This window comes from Crinia signifera, chromosome 2, assembly GCF_055691185.1.
Source record: "Crinia signifera chromosome 2, ASM5569118v1, whole genome shotgun sequence".
Lineage (NCBI taxonomy): Eukaryota > Metazoa > Chordata > Amphibia > Anura > Myobatrachidae > Crinia > Crinia signifera.
Genome location: NC_139218.1, coordinates 169417234 through 169436525, shown reverse-complemented (window position 1 = coordinate 169436525; position 19292 = coordinate 169417234).

Here is a 19292-nt window from a genome sequence, read left to right as displayed (position 1 = left end):
AAATCGCCTCTGCTTTCCCCAGATAAAAAAAGGGGGGGGGGGGGGGAGGTTTACAGACGGCGCCAGAAAGAAGGAGGTATAATTAATGATAATACAATACATCGAAACCGGTTTAGGTGAGGCTGATACCCTCATCCATATGATTATGTGAAAAAAAGATTTATGAAGGAGATAAGGGAAAATGAGCAAGGACAACCGTGAATGGTGGAATCATAAGAACACCGTGAAATTGTTTTCCTCATTGAGTCCATGAGGTGTCATGGTATTCATTAGAAAGATGAGGCGGGTTTCCTGTTTCAAAAGTTCACGGTCCCAGTCACCTCTCCTGATCCCCATATCAATTTTCAGCATCCCAAAGGCTTTGAGACCATGGGGATTGCTGCCATGGTGTCTCAAAAAGTGCCTTGCGACTGGTGTCAAAGTTTTGAAAAGAGAGCTATCTCTAGGGGCATTCCTGATATTGAGATGGTGCTCTGACAGTCTCTTTTTCAGTGGTCGGCGGGTTTTGCCAATGTAGTGCTTTCCGCAGGGGCATTCCAAGTTATAGATAACCCCTGCGGTGTCACATGTGATGTATTGTCCTATTTTCCAATCCTTCCCATATCTGTCTATATAGGAGTGACATGTGGTCATCATGGGACACGTTTTACAGGTACCACATTTAAAAGAGCCCTTCTTGAAGATCAGTTTGCGGGTCTCTTTTTCAAGATGGCTGTGGACCAGGACGTCCCTCAAGTTATCGCTCCGTCTCCAACTGATATCGACCCTATCTCCCAAAACTCTTTCCAGATCTTTATCAGTTTTGAGGATATGAAGATGTTTATTAAGGACACTCTGAACTTCTCGCCATTCCCGGCAGAAGGTCCCAATGAACCTGATCTTTTCTGGTTGGTCATTCTTTTTGTTGCCCGGGACTAGGAGCTGTTCTCTTTTGTACCTGCAGACTTCTTTTCTGGCCTTGCGTATGGCCCTGTTGCTGTAACCCCTGTGGGTGAGTCTGCTTCCTAGCTGGTCAGCCCTTGTCTCATACGTGGTGGATTCCGAGCAGTTGCGCTTAGTTCGCAAGAATTCCCCTTTGGGAAGCCCCTTGATGACGGGAGGGAAGTGCGCACTGTTGCTGTGTAAGAGGGAATTGGTGGCCGTGCTCTTCCGAAAGATATCGGTGGTCAGGGATCCATCCCTTTCAATAGTGATACGGAGGTCCAGGTACTCCACCTCTTTCTGGCTGGTTTGGAAGGTGAGTTTGAGGTTAAGCTCGTTGGTATTGAGCTTACCAATGAATTCCATGAAGAGACCGATGTCCCCTTCCCACACAATCAGCAGATCGTCAATATAGCGTAGCCATAGTAGTATGTGTTCGGTGTAGGTCTCATGGTCCTCAATAAATACACACTCCCGTTCCCACCACCCCAGGTACAGGTTTGCATATGTGGGGGCACATGTGCTCCCCATAGCAGTCCCCTGCACCTGGAGGTAGAATCTGTCTTCACATACAAAGTAGTTTTTTGAGAGGACAAACCACAATAGTTTAATCAAAAACTCATTGAGTGGGGTGTCACGATCCATGCTCAAGAAGTACCTGGCAGCCTGTATACCGTAAGTGTGGATAATACTGGTATACAGGCTCTCTACATCGCATGTGATCAACCAGGCATTGGTGTCAAGGGTGATTCCCTGTATCTTGTTCAAGACATCCATGGTGTCTTGAACATACGAGGGGAGTGTGGTGACGTACTTTCTTAGATGGTGATCCACAAATTGTGAGGCTTTTTCAGTAAGGCCCCCCATCCCGGATACGATAGGTCTACCGGGAGGGTTCCTCTCACATTTGTGGATTTTTGGTAAAAGGTATAGTGTAGGGATTTTAACACTCTTGACTTGTAAAAAGTCATATTGTGTTTTAACGAGTGTTCCTTCTCTATATGCCTGATCTATTAATCTTTGGTATCCTTGTAGAAAGTCGTCAGTGGGGTTGAAGGTGAGCCTCTTATAACATGAGGTGTCACCGAGTTGGCGTGCCAATTCTGCAGTATACTTGTCTCTACCCCACAGTACCACATTACCCCCTTTGTCAGAAGGCTTGACAATGGTATCCTTCCACCCCCTGATCTCCTTCAATGCTTCTCTCTCCGTGGGGCTGAGGTTGTCCTCATAATGATGAAAGTTTTTCTGGATCTCCAGTTGATCTAGATCTCTGCTAACCACCTCTAAAAAGATTTTGGCCTGTGGGCATATGGAATAATCTGGTGTAAAAGTGGACTTCTTTTTGAGTGTCTTATTTCCAGTGTCACTGGAGGATGTGATAGGGGTATCTGACTCCTCATTCCCATTTAATTCATCAAGAATCCGTATCATCCTAATGTCCTGGCTATCAAAAACCTGGTCAATGGATGGTTGTAATGGGTCATTGTTCAGAAGGTCATGTACCAGGGTTTCTTGGGAGCTGGAAAGATTCTCAGTTCTTTTTTGAAAGAATTTTTTGAGAAGTATTTTTCTTATATAGAGATGAAGATCTTTCTCATACTCAAAACGGTTCAGATTTTTAGAAGGTGAGAAGCTGAGGCCTTTATTGAGAAGGGAGATTTGTGCCTCATTGAGAGTGTGGTCCGTGAGGTTGATGATTTTGAGGGAGTCATTCGTTATCTCCTGTGTCTCCTCACCTCTCTGGGATCCTCTCTCCATTCCCTGTACTCTCTCTTTCCTCTTTTTCTTTCCCCGCCTGGTCCTCCTATGTCGCGTCCCAGGTTCTCTCTTAGATCCCTGGGACTGACCCCTAAAAAATCCCGCCTGGGTCTGGCTGTCTGGGATGAGCCTGGTGCATCATTCTCTGAGGAATCCACATCAGAGGTGGTGTACCCTGTGTGATTACCGCTGGTCGGTTTTTGACGGTTATTCGCTCCCCATCTATACACCCTATTCATTCTGAAGTCATTCTGGTCTCTTAAAATTTTGTTCTTTTTCCGACTTACTGTCTCCTTTTCAATGTTATCTAATTCTTGTTTTATACGGTGATACATTTTCTGGAATTTCTCCAGGGATTCAAACTTTTTCAGTTTCTCACTCAGAGTAACAATTTCTTGAGTGTGTCTAGTGAGCATTATCTCATCATGCTTTATTAGAATATTCATTAAATTCAAGGAGCAGGTTGTGAGTGTTCTCTCCCATTCTATTTTCAAAGACTCATCTGCAAGTTCAAATGACGGAAATACCCTAGGCCTGAGGCCTCTAGGGGTGATTTGTTGCTTTATATAATTTTCAAAAGTTGCCTTATTCCAGAAAGTTCTGGTTTGTCTGGCCATGGCTGATTTAAGGCTATGCATGTCATTCTGCCAATCTTCTTGTGCAGTGTCAATATGTGTAATGTCCTTATCAAACATGTTGTCAAGACATCTTTGAAAATTAGTTTGCCTATTCGTCAGCTCTTGGCTGAGGCTAAAGGCAGATGGTGTTGCCACATTAGGTGGGAGAGACATGATAATGGTATCCGGAGCTAACCGGGGGGTTGCCAGGATTATAGATATAGTAAAATATTTCTAGGTATTTAAAGTTAATGTCACAATTGTGCCGTGCTGACCAACCTGAGAAGATGACAAAGTGTCATCAAATTAAGATGCAAAAAACAGGGTGGGGGGTATGGGGGAAGGTCAGTCGCACAGGATTTATGAATTTCACACAGTCATGTGGTATTAGAGGACCCTCAGGACTTCATATAATGAGTTTTTCGTATACTAAAGTAGTATGAGGGTGTGCTACCACTGGACACAGAAGTAGGACTTTATTCAGAGAAAGAAAAGAAATGTCTCTACGTGGTGCACCTAAAGATACAGAAATTTATTAAAAAGTAACTTTTATTTCATATTCATAAAAAACAAGGGTGCGAAATATTGACAGACAGATGACAAACATAAGACACGGACGGTGCAATAAAAAAGGATACATTTTTATCCTTACACAGTGTGGACCCAATTCCCCAAATGGCCCCTTGTAAATGTATATACGTGCTCCTATGGCACTGCTGGCAGACACAATGGGACACTTCACAAAAATGTGTGTGCAAAACACAATGGTTTCAAGTGTCTGTCAGCCACTGTTAGTGTGTTTCAATAGGCTTGTTCACTGCTGGCTCATAGTATCATGTGGGCTCCGCTCTAATGGTGCTGCTAATTTCCCCGGAGCAGGGTAACTGGGGACGTGGTGTGACTAGCCCTCCCTGATCCTGCCAGGGGGGAATATATACCAAAGTACACCCTATGAGTATAAATACAATCACAAATGTATGGTCACCCTTGCTGAAACATATATGGGGCTGAGCATTTACCCGGCTGGTGGAACCTGGCCAGAACTGCCACTTCTGAGCCAAGATTCTCACTGCTGCCGGGAGATGAGCCGAAGAATGAGCTGACAAGCAGCGGGGGAACGGCACGGGACTATATATAGACAGGCGGCGTGTATGTGTCACCGCCGTCTGTCTCCCGTCTGATCCCAGATAGGCGCACAGAGCTTCAGTAGGCAGCGGCGTGTACACGATAGCGCCGACTGTCTCACTGTGGCTCTGTGATTAGGGAGGCGGCGGTGCAGACGCCTAGCACCGCTGCTCCAGGTAGGCTTACGATCCCAGTGAAAACTGGCGTACGTGAGCCCTACCGTTAGGCAGCCAGAACACACAATAAATTTTCACAATGTCAATGGGGAGGGGAAGAGGGGAGTCAAACACACTGATTTAGGTCAGTGTACACTTCGCAAAACGGAGCTTCATCAGGACCAGCCTGGCAAGCCTCCGGAAGCTCCTTTTATACCTGTGGTAAGTAAGTGATCCAATTCAGGTGAGTATGAATGGGTGGGTCCAGGTACCTGCTCCCTGTCAATCACCCTTGGTATGTGGGCGTAAAAGGTCTGACTTAGTGCAAAAGTGAGCTAGGAAACTGAGTCCTATGTTTAAACATGAATTGGAGTACCACTATGGAAATGGTTTCAGGATAGATATATGTAAAAAGGAGAAGAACACCGTTATCTATACGTATGAAGAGAACCATCCTGCGATAGATCTATTTAAATCAATTACATAAAAAATATATGATAAAATATATATGAAGAAAGAAACATAAAATATATATGAAGAAAGAAAACATGTGTATATAGTGATCTATATGAATAGGGTACTACCAAATGGCGACATGAGCTCACGTGACCGCACTGTGTGTGGTACCCAAATGCACATATCTGGTCTGAGTTAGATGGGGTGTCATCATGTGTACCCGAAAGTACCATCGGTCTCATAAATATAATCGATCCTCATAAAAATAGAAATACATGATCTAATTTAATAGGAAATGTAAGCGTGCATTTTTATCTAGGCGTTTATATCATCTGTGTTCATGTCAGAAACTGGTGATGAAGTGATATGAAATAATAACACCACAAAGTGGTGAAGATTATGACCTGGACTATATTCCAGGACAAGTGAAAGACAGTGAAAAACATGTGAAAAAATGTGTGAAAAAGCAAACAGAATATATAAGTGCAAAAAAACAAAAGGGTGAAAGAAGGAGGGGACTGAGGAGCCTTGTGTCACGTATCCTAAGTGGGTTCTCTGATTTGAAGGGATGAGATCCCCAATAAAAAGTGCACCTAAGGGTTAATCTCAGGAAAGATTTTAGAATGAATAGTGTGAGTGCTGTGGTCAGGATGAAGTGAGAAATGAATATATAAATCAGCCGCAAACGGGTGAGTTTTTTAGTGTCTGGTTTCCTATACCTCATGAACACTATGTAGGAGGTAAAAATAGGCAGTGGATACTCTAATAGGATCACCCCAGTGTTGGAAATAGGATGATCTCCTCCCATGGGGGTACACCAACATATACGGAGTGTCTCAGATATGTGTGGAACCAAAAAGTACCCAGAAGGGGTGGCCGGCTAACAGATTATGAAGAAGGGTTTGTAAAATTATTATTATGTGACCCTTCCTGGATCACCTAGGATCATATATGGGTCACCCCTGGACTCCAAAAGATAATGATGGGAGAGCCAGAAAAATGAGAAAAATGGAATGGAAGTGACTTCCAATATGAATCAGGTACGTATAAAGTCAGACTGTGCATATAGGAAATAGGAATCTGATAGATAACATGGGTAAGTATATGTAAGAATATATAATTATATACAATTTTCAGAGTTCACTTGGACTCAAATACACACAAATCGACTCTGCTTTCCCCAGATAAAAAAAGGGGGGGGGGGGAGGTTTACAGACGGCGCCAGAAAGAAGGAGGTATAATTAATGATAATACAATACATCGAAACCGGTTTAGGTGAGGCTGATACCCTCATCCATATGATTATGTGAAAAAAAGATTTATGAAGGAGATAAGGGAAAATGAGCAAGGACAACCGTGAATGGTGGAATCATAAGAACACCGTGAAATTGTTTTCCTCATTGAGTCCATGAGGTGTCATGGTATTCATTAGAAAGATGAGGCGGGTTTCCTGTTTCAAAAGTTCACGGTCCCAGTCACCTCTCCTGATCCCCATATCAATTTTCAGCATCCCAAAGGCTTTGAGACCATGGGGATTGCTGCCATGGTGTCTCAAAAAGTGCCTTGCGACTGGTGTCAAAGTTTTGAAAAGAGAGCTATCTCTAGGGGCATTCCTGATATTGAGATGGTGCTCTGACAGTCTCTTTTTCAGTGGTCGGCGGGTTTTGCCAATGTAGTGCTTTCCGCAGGGGCATTCCAAGTTATAGATAACCCCTGCGGTGTCACATGTGATGTATTGTCCTATTTTCCAATCCTTCCCATATCTGTCTATATAGGAGTGACATGTGGTCATCATGGGACACGTTTTACAGGTACCACATTTAAAAGAGCCCTTCTTGAAGATCAGTTTGCGGGTCTCTTTTTCAAGATGGCTGTGGACCAGGACGTCCCTCAAGTTATCGCTCCGTCTCCAACTGATATCGACCCTATCTCCCAAAACTCTTTCCAGATCTTTATCAGTTTTGAGGATATGAAGATGTTTATTAAGGACACTCTGAACTTCTCGCCATTCCCGGCAGAAGGTCCCAATGAACCTGATCTTTTCTGGTTGGTCATTCTTTTTGTTGCCCGGGACTAGGAGCTGTTCTCTTTTGTACCTGCAGACTTCTTTTCTGGCCTTGCGTATGGCCCTGTTGCTGTAACCCCTGTGGGTGAGTCTGCTTCCTAGCTGGTCAGCCCTTGTCTCATACGTGGTGGATTCCGAGCAGTTGCGCTTAGTTCGCAAGAATTCCCCTTTGGGAAGCCCCTTGATGACGGGAGGGAAGTGCGCACTGTTGCTGTGTAAGAGGGAATTGGTGGCCGTGCTCTTCCGAAAGATATCGGTGGTCAGGGATCCATCCCTTTCAATAGTGATACGGAGGTCCAGGTACTCCACCTCTTTCTGGCTGGTTTGGAAGGTGAGTTTGAGGTTAAGCTCGTTGGTATTGAGCTTACCAATGAATTCCATGAAGAGACCGATGTCCCCTTCCCACACAATCAGCAGATCGTCAATATAGCGTAGCCATAGTAGTATGTGTTCGGTGTAGGTCTCATGGTCCTCAATAAATACACACTCCCGTTCCCACCACCCCAGGTACAGGTTTGCATATGTGGGGGCACATGTGCTCCCCATAGCAGTCCCCTGCACCTGGAGGTAGAATCTGTCTTCACATACAAAGTAGTTTTTTGAGAGGACAAACCACAATAGTTTAATCAAAAACTCATTGAGTGGGGTGTCACGATCCATGCTCAAGAAGTACCTGGCAGCCTGTATACCGTAAGTGTGGATAATACTGGTATACAGGCTCTCTACATCGCATGTGATCAACCAGGCATTGGTGTCAAGGGTGATTCCCTGTATCTTGTTCAAGACATCCATGGTGTCTTGAACATACGAGGGGAGTGTGGTGACGTACTTTCTAAGATGGTGATCCACAAATTGTGAGGCTTTTTCAGTAAGGCCCCCCATCCCGGATACGATAGGTCTACCGGGAGGGTTCCTCTCACATTTGTGGATTTTTGGTAAAAGGTATAGTGTAGGGATTTTAACACTCTTGACTTGTAAAAAGTCATATTGTGTTTTAACGAGTGTTCCTTCTCTATATGCCTGATCTATTAATCTTTGGTATCCTTGTAGAAAGTCGTCAGTGGGGTTGAAGGTGAGCCTCTTATAACATGAGGTGTCACCGAGTTGGCGTGCCAATTCTGCAGTATACTTGTCTCTACCCCACAGTACCACATTACCCCCTTTGTCAGAAGGCTTGACAATGGTATCCTTCCACCCCCTGATCTCCTTCAATGCTTCTCTCTCCGTGGGGCTGAGGTTGTCCTCATAATGATGAAAGTTTTTCTGGATCTCCAGTTGATCTAGATCTCTGCTAACCACCTCTAAAAAGATTTTGGCCTGTGGGCATATGGAATAATCTGGTGTAAAAGTGGACTTCTTTTTGAGTGTCTTATTTCCAGTGTCACTGGAGGATGTGATAGGGGTATCTGACTCCTCATTCCCATTTAATTCATCAAGAATCCGTATCATCCTAATGTCCTGGCTATCAAAAACCTGGTCAATGGATGGTTGTAATGGGTCATTGTTCAGAAGGTCATGTACCAGGGTTTCTTGGGAGCTGGAAAGATTCTCAGTTCTTTTTTGAAAGAATTTTTTGAGAAGTATTTTTCTTATATAGAGATGAAGATCTTTCTCATACTCAAAACGGTTCAGATTTTTAGAAGGTGAGAAGCTGAGGCCTTTATTGAGAAGGGAGATTTGTGCCTCATTGAGAGTGTGGTCCGTGAGGTTGATGATTTTGAGGGAGTCATTCGTTATCTCCTGTGTCTCCTCACCTCTCTGGGATCCTCTCTCCATTCCCTGTACTCTCTCTTTCCTCTTTTTCTTTCCCCGCCTGGTCCTCCTATGTCGCGTCCCAGGTTCTCTCTTAGATCCCTGGGACTGACCCCTAAAAAATCCCGCCTGGGTCTGGCTGTCTGGGATGAGCCTGGTGCATCATTCTCTGAGGAATCCACATCAGAGGTGGTGTACCCTGTGTGATTACCGCTGGTCGGTTTTTGACGGTTATTCGCTCCCCATCTATACACCCTATTCATTCTGAAGTCATTCTGGTCTCTTAAAATTTTGTTCTTTTTCCGACTTACTGTCTCCTTTTCAATGTTATCTAATTCTTGTTTTATACGGTGATACATTTTCTGGAATTTCTCCAGGGATTCAAACTTTTTCAGTTTCTCACTCAGAGTAACAATTTCTTGAGTGTGTCTAGTGAGCATTATCTCATCATGCTTTATTAGAATATTCATTAAATTCAAGGAGCAGGTTGTGAGTGTTCTCTCCCATTCTATTTTCAAAGACTCATCTGCAAGTTCAAATGACGGAAATACCCTAGGCCTGAGGCCTCTAGGGGTGATTTGTTGCTTTATATAATTTTCAAAAGTTGCCTTATTCCAGAAAGTTCTGGTTTGTCTGGCCATGGCTGATTTAAGGCTATGCATGTCATTCTGCCAATCTTCTTGTGCAGTGTCAATATGTGTAATGTCCTTATCAAACATGTTGTCAAGACATCTTTGAAAATTAGTTTGCCTATTCGTCAGCTCTTGGCTGAGGCTAAAGGCAGATGGTGTTGCCACATTAGGTGGGAGAGACATGATAATGGTATCCGGAGCTAACCGGGGGGTTGCCAGGATTATAGATATAGTAAAATATTTCTAGGTATTTAAAGTTAATGTCACAATTGTGCCGTGCTGACCAACCTGAGAAGATGACAAAGTGTCATCAAATTAAGATGCAAAAAACAGGGTGGGGGGTATGGGGGAAGGTCAGTCGCACAGGATTTATGAATTTCACACAGTCATGTGGTATTAGAGGACCCTCAGGACTTCATATAATGAGTTTTTCGTATACTAAAGTAGTATGAGGGTGTGCTACCACTGGACACAGAAGTAGGACTTTATTCAGAGAAAGAAAAGAAATGTCTCTACGTGGTGCACCTAAAGATACAGAAATTTATTAAAAAGTAACTTTTATTTCATATTCATAAAAAACAAGGGTGCGAAATATTGACAGACAGATGACAAACATAAGACACGGACGGTGCAATAAAAAAGGATAAATTTTTATCCTTACACAGTGTGGACCCAATTCCCCAAATGGCCCCTTGTAAATGTATATACGTGCTCCTATGGCACTGCTGGCAGACACAATGGGACACTTCACAAAAATGTGTGTGCAAAACACAATGGTTTCAAGTGTCTGTCAGCCACTGTTAGTGTGTTTCAATAGGCTTGTTCACTGCTGGCTCATAGTATCATGTGGGCTCCGCTCTAATGGTGCTGCTAATTTCCCCGGAGCAGGGTAACTGGGGACGTGGTGTGACTAGCCCTCCCTGATCCTGCCAGGGGGGAATATATACCAAAGTACACCCTATGAGTATAAATACAATCACAAATGTATGGTCACCCTTGCTGAAACATATATGGGGCTGAGCATTTACCCGGCTGGTGGAACCTGGCCAGAACTGCCACTTCTGAGCCAAGATTCTCACTGCTGCCGAGAGATGAGCCGAAGAATGAGCTGACAAGCAGCGGGGGAACGGCACGGGACTATATATAGACAGGCGGCGTGTATGTGTCACCGCCGTCTGTCTCCCGTCTGATCCCAGATAGGCGCACAGAGCTTCAGTAGGCAGCGGCGTGTACACGATAGCGCCGACTGTCTCACTGTGGCTCTGTGATTAGGGAGGCGGCGGTGCAGACGCCTAGCACCGCTGCTCCAGGTAGGCTTACGATCCCAGTGAAAACTGGCGTACGTGAGCCCTACCGTTAGGCAGCCAGAACACACAATAATTTTTCACAATGTCAATGGGGAGGGGAAGAGGGGAGTCAAACACACTGATTTAGGTCAGTGTACACTTCGCAAAACGGAGCTTCATCAGGACCAGCCTGGCAAGCCTCCGGAAGCTCCTTTTATACCTGTGGTAAGTAAGTGATCCAATTCAGGTGAGTATGAATGGGTGGGTCCAGGTACCTGCTCCCTGTCAATCACCCTTGGTATGTGGGCGTAAAAGGTCTGACTTAGTGCAAAAGTGAGCTAGGAAACTGAGTCCTATGTTTAAACATGAATTGGAGTACCACTATGGAAATGGTTTCAGGATAGATATATGTAAAAAGGAGAAGAACACCGTTATCTATACGTATGAAGAGAACCATCCTGCGATAGATCTATTTAAATCAATTACATAAAAAATATATGATAAAATATATATGAAGAAAGAAACATAAAATATATATGAAGAAAGAAAACATGTGTATATAGTGATCTATATGAATAGGGTACTACCAAATGGCGACATGAGCTCACGTGACCGCACTGTGTGTGGTACCCAAATGCACATATCTGGTCTGAGTTAGATGGGGTGTCATCATGTGTACCCGAAAGTACCATCGGTCTCATAAATATAATCGATCCTCATAAAAATAGAAATACATGATCTAATTTAATAGGAAATGTAAGCGTGCATTTTTATCTAGGCGTTTATATCATCTGTGTTCATGTCAGAAACTGGTGATGAAGTGATATGAAATAATAACACCACAAAGTGGTGAAGATTATGACCTGGACTATATTCCAGGACAAGTGAAAGACAGTGAAAAACATGTGAAAAAATGTGTGAAAAAGCAAACAGAATATATAAGTGCAAAAAAACAAAAGGGTGAAAGAAGGAGGGGACTGAGGAGCCTTGTGTCACGTATCCTAAGTGGGTTCTCTGATTTGAAGGGATGAGATCCCCAATAAAAAGTGCACCTAAGGGTTAATCTCAGGAAAGATTTTAGAATGAATAGTGTGAGTGCTGTGGTCAGGATGAAGTGAGAAATGAATATATAAATCAGCCGCAAACGGGTGAGTTTTTTAGTGTCTGGTTTCCTATACCTCATGAACACTATGTAGGAGGTAAAAATAGGCAGTGGATACTCTAATAGGATCACCCCAGTGTTGGAAATAGGATGATCTCCTCCCATGGGGGTACACCAACATATACGGAGTGTCTCAGATATGTGTGGAACCAAAAAGTACCCAGAAGGGGTGGCCGGCTAACAGATTATGAAGAAGGGTTTGTAAAATTATTATTATGTGACCCTTCCTGGATCACCTAGGATCATATATGGGTCACCCCTGGACTCCAAAAGATAATGATGGGAGAGCCAGAAAAATGAGAAAAATGGAATGGAAGTGACTTCCAATATGAATCAGGTACGTATAAAGTCAGACTGTGCATATAGGAAATAGGAATCTGATAGATAACATGGGTAAGTATATGTAAGAATATATAATTATATACAATTTTCAGAGTTCACTTGGACTCAAATACACACAAATCGACTCTGCTTTCCCCAGATAAAAAAAGGGGGGGGGGGAGGTTTACAGACGGCGCCAGAAAGAAGGAGGTATAATTAATGATAATACAATACATCGAAACCGGTTTAGGTGAGGCTGATACCCTCATCCATATGATTATGTGAAAAAAAGATTTATGAAGGAGATAAGGGAAAATGAGCAAGGACAACCGTGAATGGTGGAATCATAAGAACACCGTGAAATTGTTTTCCTCATTGAGTCCATGAGGTGTCATGGTATTCATTAGAAAGATGAGGCGGGTTTCCTGTTTCAAAAGTTCACGGTCCCAGTCACCTCTCCTGATCCCCATATCAATTTTCAGCATCCCAAAGGCTTTGAGACCATGGGGATTGCTGCCATGGTGTCTCAAAAAGTGCCTTGCGACTGGTGTCAAAGTTTTGAAAAGAGAGCTATCTCTAGGGGCATTCCTGATATTGAGATGGTGCTCTGACAGTCTCTTTTTCAGTGGTCGGCGGGTTTTGCCAATGTAGTGCTTTCCGCAGGGGCATTCCAAGTTATAGATAACCCCTGCGGTGTCACATGTGATGTATTGTCCTATTTTCCAATCCTTCCCATATCTGTCTATATAGGAGTGACATGTGGTCATCATGGGACACGTTTTACAGGTACCACATTTAAAAGAGCCCTTCTTGAAGATCAGTTTGCGGGTCTCTTTTTCAAGATGGCTGTGGACCAGGACGTCCCTCAAGTTATCGCTCCGTCTCCAACTGATATCGACCCTATCTCCCAAAACTCTTTCCAGATCTTTATCAGTTTTGAGGATATGAAGATGTTTATTAAGGACACTCTGAACTTCTCGCCATTCCCGGCAGAAGGTCCCAATGAACCTGATCTTTTCTGGTTGGTCATTCTTTTTGTTGCCCGGGACTAGGAGCTGTTCTCTTTTGTACCTGCAGACTTCTTTTCTGGCCTTGCGTATGGCCCTGTTGCTGTAACCCCTGTGGGTGAGTCTGCTTCCTAGCTGGTCAGCCCTTGTCTCATACGTGGTGGATTCCGAGCAGTTGCGCTTAGTTCGCAAGAATTCCCCTTTGGGAAGCCCCTTGATGACGGGAGGGAAGTGCGCACTGTTGCTGTGTAAGAGGGAATTGGTGGCCGTGCTCTTCCGAAAGATATCGGTGGTCAGGGATCCATCCCTTTCAATAGTGATACGGAGGTCCAGGTACTCCACCTCTTTCTGGCTGGTTTGGAAGGTGAGTTTGAGGTTAAGCTCGTTGGTATTGAGCTTACCAATGAATTCCATGAAGAGACCGATGTCCCCTTCCCACACAATCAGCAGATCGTCAATATAGCGTAGCCATAGTAGTATGTGTTCGGTGTAGGTCTCATGGTCCTCAATAAATACACACTCCCGTTCCCACCACCCCAGGTACAGGTTTGCATATGTGGGGGCACATGTGCTCCCCATAGCAGTCCCCTGCACCTGGAGGTAGAATCTGTCTTCACATACAAAGTAGTTTTTTGAGAGGACAAACCACAATAGTTTAATCAAAAACTCATTGAGTGGGGTGTCACGATCCATGCTCAAGAAGTACCTGGCAGCCTGTATACCGTAAGTGTGGATAATACTGGTATACAGGCTCTCTACATCGCATGTGATCAACCAGGCATTGGTGTCAAGGGTGATTCCCTGTATCTTGTTCAAGACATCCATGGTGTCTTGAACATACGAGGGGAGTGTGGTGACGTACTTTCTTAGATGGTGATCCACAAATTGTGAGGCTTTTTCAGTAAGGCCCCCCATCCCGGATACGATAGGTCTACCGGGAGGGTTCCTCTCACATTTGTGGATTTTTGGTAAAAGGTATAGTGTAGGGATTTTAACACTCTTGACTTGTAAAAAGTCATATTGTGTTTTAACGAGTGTTCCTTCTCTATATGCCTGATCTATTAATCTTTGGTATCCTTGTAGAAAGTCGTCAGTGGGGTTGAAGGTGAGCCTCTTATAACATGAGGTGTCACCGAGTTGGCGTGCCAATTCTGCAGTATACTTGTCTCTACCCCACAGTACCACATTACCCCCTTTGTCAGAAGGCTTGACAATGGTATCCTTCCACCCCCTGATCTCCTTCAATGCTTCTCTCTCCGTGGGGCTGAGGTTGTCCTCATAATGATGAAAGTTTTTCTGGATCTCCAGTTGATCTAGATCTCTGCTAACCACCTCTAAAAAGATTTTGGCCTGTGGGCATATGGAATAATCTGGTGTAAAAGTGGACTTCTTTTTGAGTGTCTTATTTCCAGTGTCACTGGAGGATGTGATAGGGGTATCTGACTCCTCATTCCCATTTAATTCATCAAGAATCCGTATCATCCTAATGTCCTGGCTATCAAAAACCTGGTCAATGGATGGTTGTAATGGGTCATTGTTCAGAAGGTCATGTACCAGGGTTTCTTGGGAGCTGGAAAGATTCTCAGTTCTTTTTTGAAAGAATTTTTTGAGAAGTATTTTTCTTATATAGAGATGAAGATCTTTCTCATACTCAAAACGGTTCAGATTTTTAGAAGGTGAGAAGCTGAGGCCTTTATTGAGAAGGGAGATTTGTGCCTCATTGAGAGTGTGGTCCGTGAGGTTGATGATTTTGAGGGAGTCATTCGTTATCTCCTGTGTCTCCTCACCTCTCTGGGATCCTCTCTCCATTCCCTGTACTCTCTCTTTCCTCTTTTTCTTTCCCCGCCTGGTCCTCCTATGTCGCGTCCCAGGTTCTCTCTTAGATCCCTGGGACTGACCCCTAAAAAATCCCGCCTGGGTCTGGCTGTCTGGGATGAGCCTGGTGCATCATTCTCTGAGGAATCCACATCAGAGGTGGTGTACCCTGTGTGATTACCGCTGGTCGGTTTTTGACGGTTATTCGCTCCCCATCTATACACCCTATTCATTCTGAAGTCATTCTGGTCTCTTAAAATTTTGTTCTTTTTCCGACTTACTGTCTCCTTTTCAATGTTATCTAATTCTTGTTTTATACGGTGATACATTTTCTGGAATTTCTCCAGGGATTCAAACTTTTTCAGTTTCTCACTCAGAGTAACAATTTCTTGAGTGTGTCTAGTGAGCATTATCTCATCATGCTTTATTAGAATATTCATTAAATTCAAGGAGCAGGTTGTGAGTGTTCTCTCCCATTCTATTTTCAAAGACTCATCTGCAAGTTCAAATGACGGAAATACCCTAGGCCTGAGGCCTCTAGGGGTGATTTGTTGCTTTATATAATTTTCAAAAGTTGCCTTATTCCAGAAAGTTCTGGTTTGTCTGGCCATGGCTGATTTAAGGCTATGCATGTCATTCTGCCAATCTTCTTGTGCAGTGTCAATATGTGTAATGTCCTTATCAAACATGTTGTCAAGACATCTTTGAAAATTAGTTTGCCTATTCGTCAGCTCTTGGCTGAGGCTAAAGGCAGATGGTGTTGCCACATTAGGTGGGAGAGACATGATAATGGTATCCGGAGCTAACCGGGGGGTTGCCAGGATTATAGATATAGTAAAATATTTCTAGGTATTTAAAGTTAATGTCACAATTGTGCCGTGCTGACCAACCTGAGAAGATGACAAAGTGTCATCAAATTAAGATGCAAAAAACAGGGTGGGGGGTATGGGGGAAGGTCAGTCGCACAGGATTTATGAATTTCACACAGTCATGTGGTATTAGAGGACCCTCAGGACTTCATATAATGAGTTTTTCGTATACTAAAGTAGTATGAGGGTGTGCTACCACTGGACACAGAAGTAGGACTTTATTCAGAGAAAGAAAAGAAATGTCTCTACGTGGTGCACCTAAAGATACAGAAATTTATTAAAAAGTAACTTTTATTTCATATTCATAAAAAACAAGGGTGCGAAATATTGACAGACAGATGACAAACATAAGACACGGACGGTGCAATAAAAAAGGATACATTTTTATCCTTACACAGTGTGGACCCAATTCCCCAAATGGCCCCTTGTAAATGTATATACGTGCTCCTATGGCACTGCTGGCAGACACAATGGGACACTTCACAAAAATGTGTGTGCAAAACACAATGGTTTCAAGTGTCTGTCAGCCACTGTTAGTGTGTTTCAATAGGCTTGTTCACTGCTGGCTCATAGTATCATGTGGGCTCCGCTCTAATGGTGCTGCTAATTTCCCCGGAGCAGGGTAACTGGGGACGTGGTGTGACTAGCCCTCCCTGATCCTGCCAGGGGGGAATATATACCAAAGTACACCCTATGAGTATAAATACAATCACAAATGTATGGTCACCCTTGCTGAAACATATATGGGGCTGAGCATTTACCCGGCTGGTGGAACCTGGCCAGAACTGCCACTTCTGAGCCAAGATTCTCACTGCTGCCGGGAGATGAGCCGAAGAATGAGCTGACAAGCAGCGGGGGAACGGCACGGGACTATATATAGACAGGCGGCGTGTATGTGTCACCGCCGTCTGTCTCCCGTCTGATCCCAGATAGGCGCACAGAGCTTCAGTAGGCAGCGGCGTGTACACGATAGCGCCGACTGTCTCACTGTGGCTCTGTGATTAGGGAGGCGGCGGTGCAGACGCCTAGCACCGCTGCTCCAGGTAGGCTTACGATCCCAGTGAAAACTGGCGTACGTGAGCCCTACCGTTAGGCAGCCAGAACACACAATAAATTTTCACAATGTCAATGGGGAGGGGAAGAGGGGAGTCAAACACACTGATTTAGGTCAGTGTACACTTCGCAAAACGGAGCTTCATCAGGACCAGCCTGGCAAGCCTCCGGAAGCTCCTTTTATACCTGTGGTAAGTAAGTGATCCAATTCAGGTGAGTATGAATGGGTGGGTCCAGGTACCTGCTCCCTGTCAATCACCCTTGGTATGTGGGCGTAAAAGGTCTGACTTAGTGCAAAAGTGAGCTAGGAAACTGAGTCCTATGTTTAAACATGAATTGGAGTACCACTATGGAAATGGTTTCAGGATAGATATATGTAAAAAGGAGAAGAACACCGTTATCTATACGTATGAAGAGAACCATCCTGCGATAGATCTATTTAAATCAATTACATAAAAAATATATGATAAAATATATATGAAGAAAGAAACATAAAATATATATGAAGAAAGAAAACATGTGTATATAGTGATCTATATGAATAGGGTACTACCAAATGGCGACATGAGCTCACGTGACCGCACTGTGTGTGGTACCCAAATGCACATATCTGGTCTGAGTTAGATGGGGTGTCATCATGTGTACCCGAAAGTACCATCGGTCTCATAAATATAATCGATCCTCATAAAAATAGAAATACATGATCTAATTTAATAGGAAATGTAAGCGTGCATTTTTATCTAGGCGTTTATATCATCTGTGTTCATGTCAGAAACTGGTGATGAAGTGATATGAAATAATAACACCACAAAGTGGTGAAGATTATGACCTGGACTATATTCCAGGACAAGTGAAAGACAGTGAAAAACATGTGAAAAAATGTGTGAAAAAGCAAACAGAATATATAAGTGCAAAAAAACAAAAGGGTGAAAGAAGGAGGGGACTGAGGAGCCTTGTGTCACGTATCCTAAGTGGGTTCTCTGATTTGAAGGGATGAGATCCCCAATAAAAAGTGCACCTAAGGGTTAATCTCAGGAAAGATTTTAGAATGAATAGTGTGAGTGCTGTGGTCAGGATGAAGTGAGAAATGAATATATAAATCAGCCGCAAACGGGTGAGTTTTTTAGTGTCTGGTTTCCTATACCTCATGAACACTATGTAGGAGGTAAAAATAGGCAGTGGATACTCTAATAGGATCACCCCAGTGTTGGAAATAGGATGATCTCCTCCCATGGGGGTACACCAACATATACGGAGTGTCTCAGATATGTGTGGAACCAAAAAGTACCCAGAAGGGGTGGCCGGCTAACAGATTATGAAGAAGGGTTTGTAAAATTATTATTATGTGACCCTTCCTGGATCACCTAGGATCATATATGGGTCACCCCTGGACTCCAAAAGATAATGATGGGAGAGCCAGAAAAATGAGAAAAATGGAATGGAAGTGACTTCCAATATGAATCAGGTACGTATAAAGTCAGACTGTGCATATAGGAAATAGGAATCTGATAGATAACATGGGTAAGTATATGTAAGAATATATAATTATATACAATTTTCAGAGTTCACTTGGACTCAAATACACACAAATCGACTCTGCTTTCCCCAGATAAAAAAAGGGGGGGGGGGGGGAGGTTTACAGACGGCGCCAGAAAGAAGGAGGTATAATTAATGATAATACAATACATCGAAACCGGTTTAGGTGAGGCTGATACCCTCATCCATATGATTATGTGAAAAAAAGATTTATGAAGGAGATAAGGGAAAATGAGCAAGGACAACCGTGAATGGTGGAATCATAAGAACACCGTGAAATTGTTTTCCTCATTGAGTCCATGAGGTGTCATGGTATTCATTAGAAAGATGAGGCGGGTTTCCTGTTTCAAAAGTTCACGGTCCCAGTCACCTCTCCTGATCCCCATATCAATTTTCAGCATCCCAAAGGCTTTGAGACCATGGGGATTGCTGCCATGGTGTCTCAAAAAGTGCCTTGCGACTGGTGTCAAAGTTTTGAAAAGAGAGCTATCTCTAGGGGCATTCCTGATATTGAGATGGTGCTCTGACAGTCTCTTTTTCAGTGGTCGGCGGGTTTTGCCAATGTAGTGCTTTCCGCAGGGGCATTCCAAGTTATAGATAACCCCTGCGGTGTCACATGTGATGTATTGTCCTATTTTCCAATCCTTCCCATATCTGTCTATATAGGAGTGACATGTGGTCATCATGGGACACGTTTTACAGGTACCACATTTAAAAGAGCCCTTCTTGAAGATCAGTTTGCGGGTCTCTTTTTCAAGA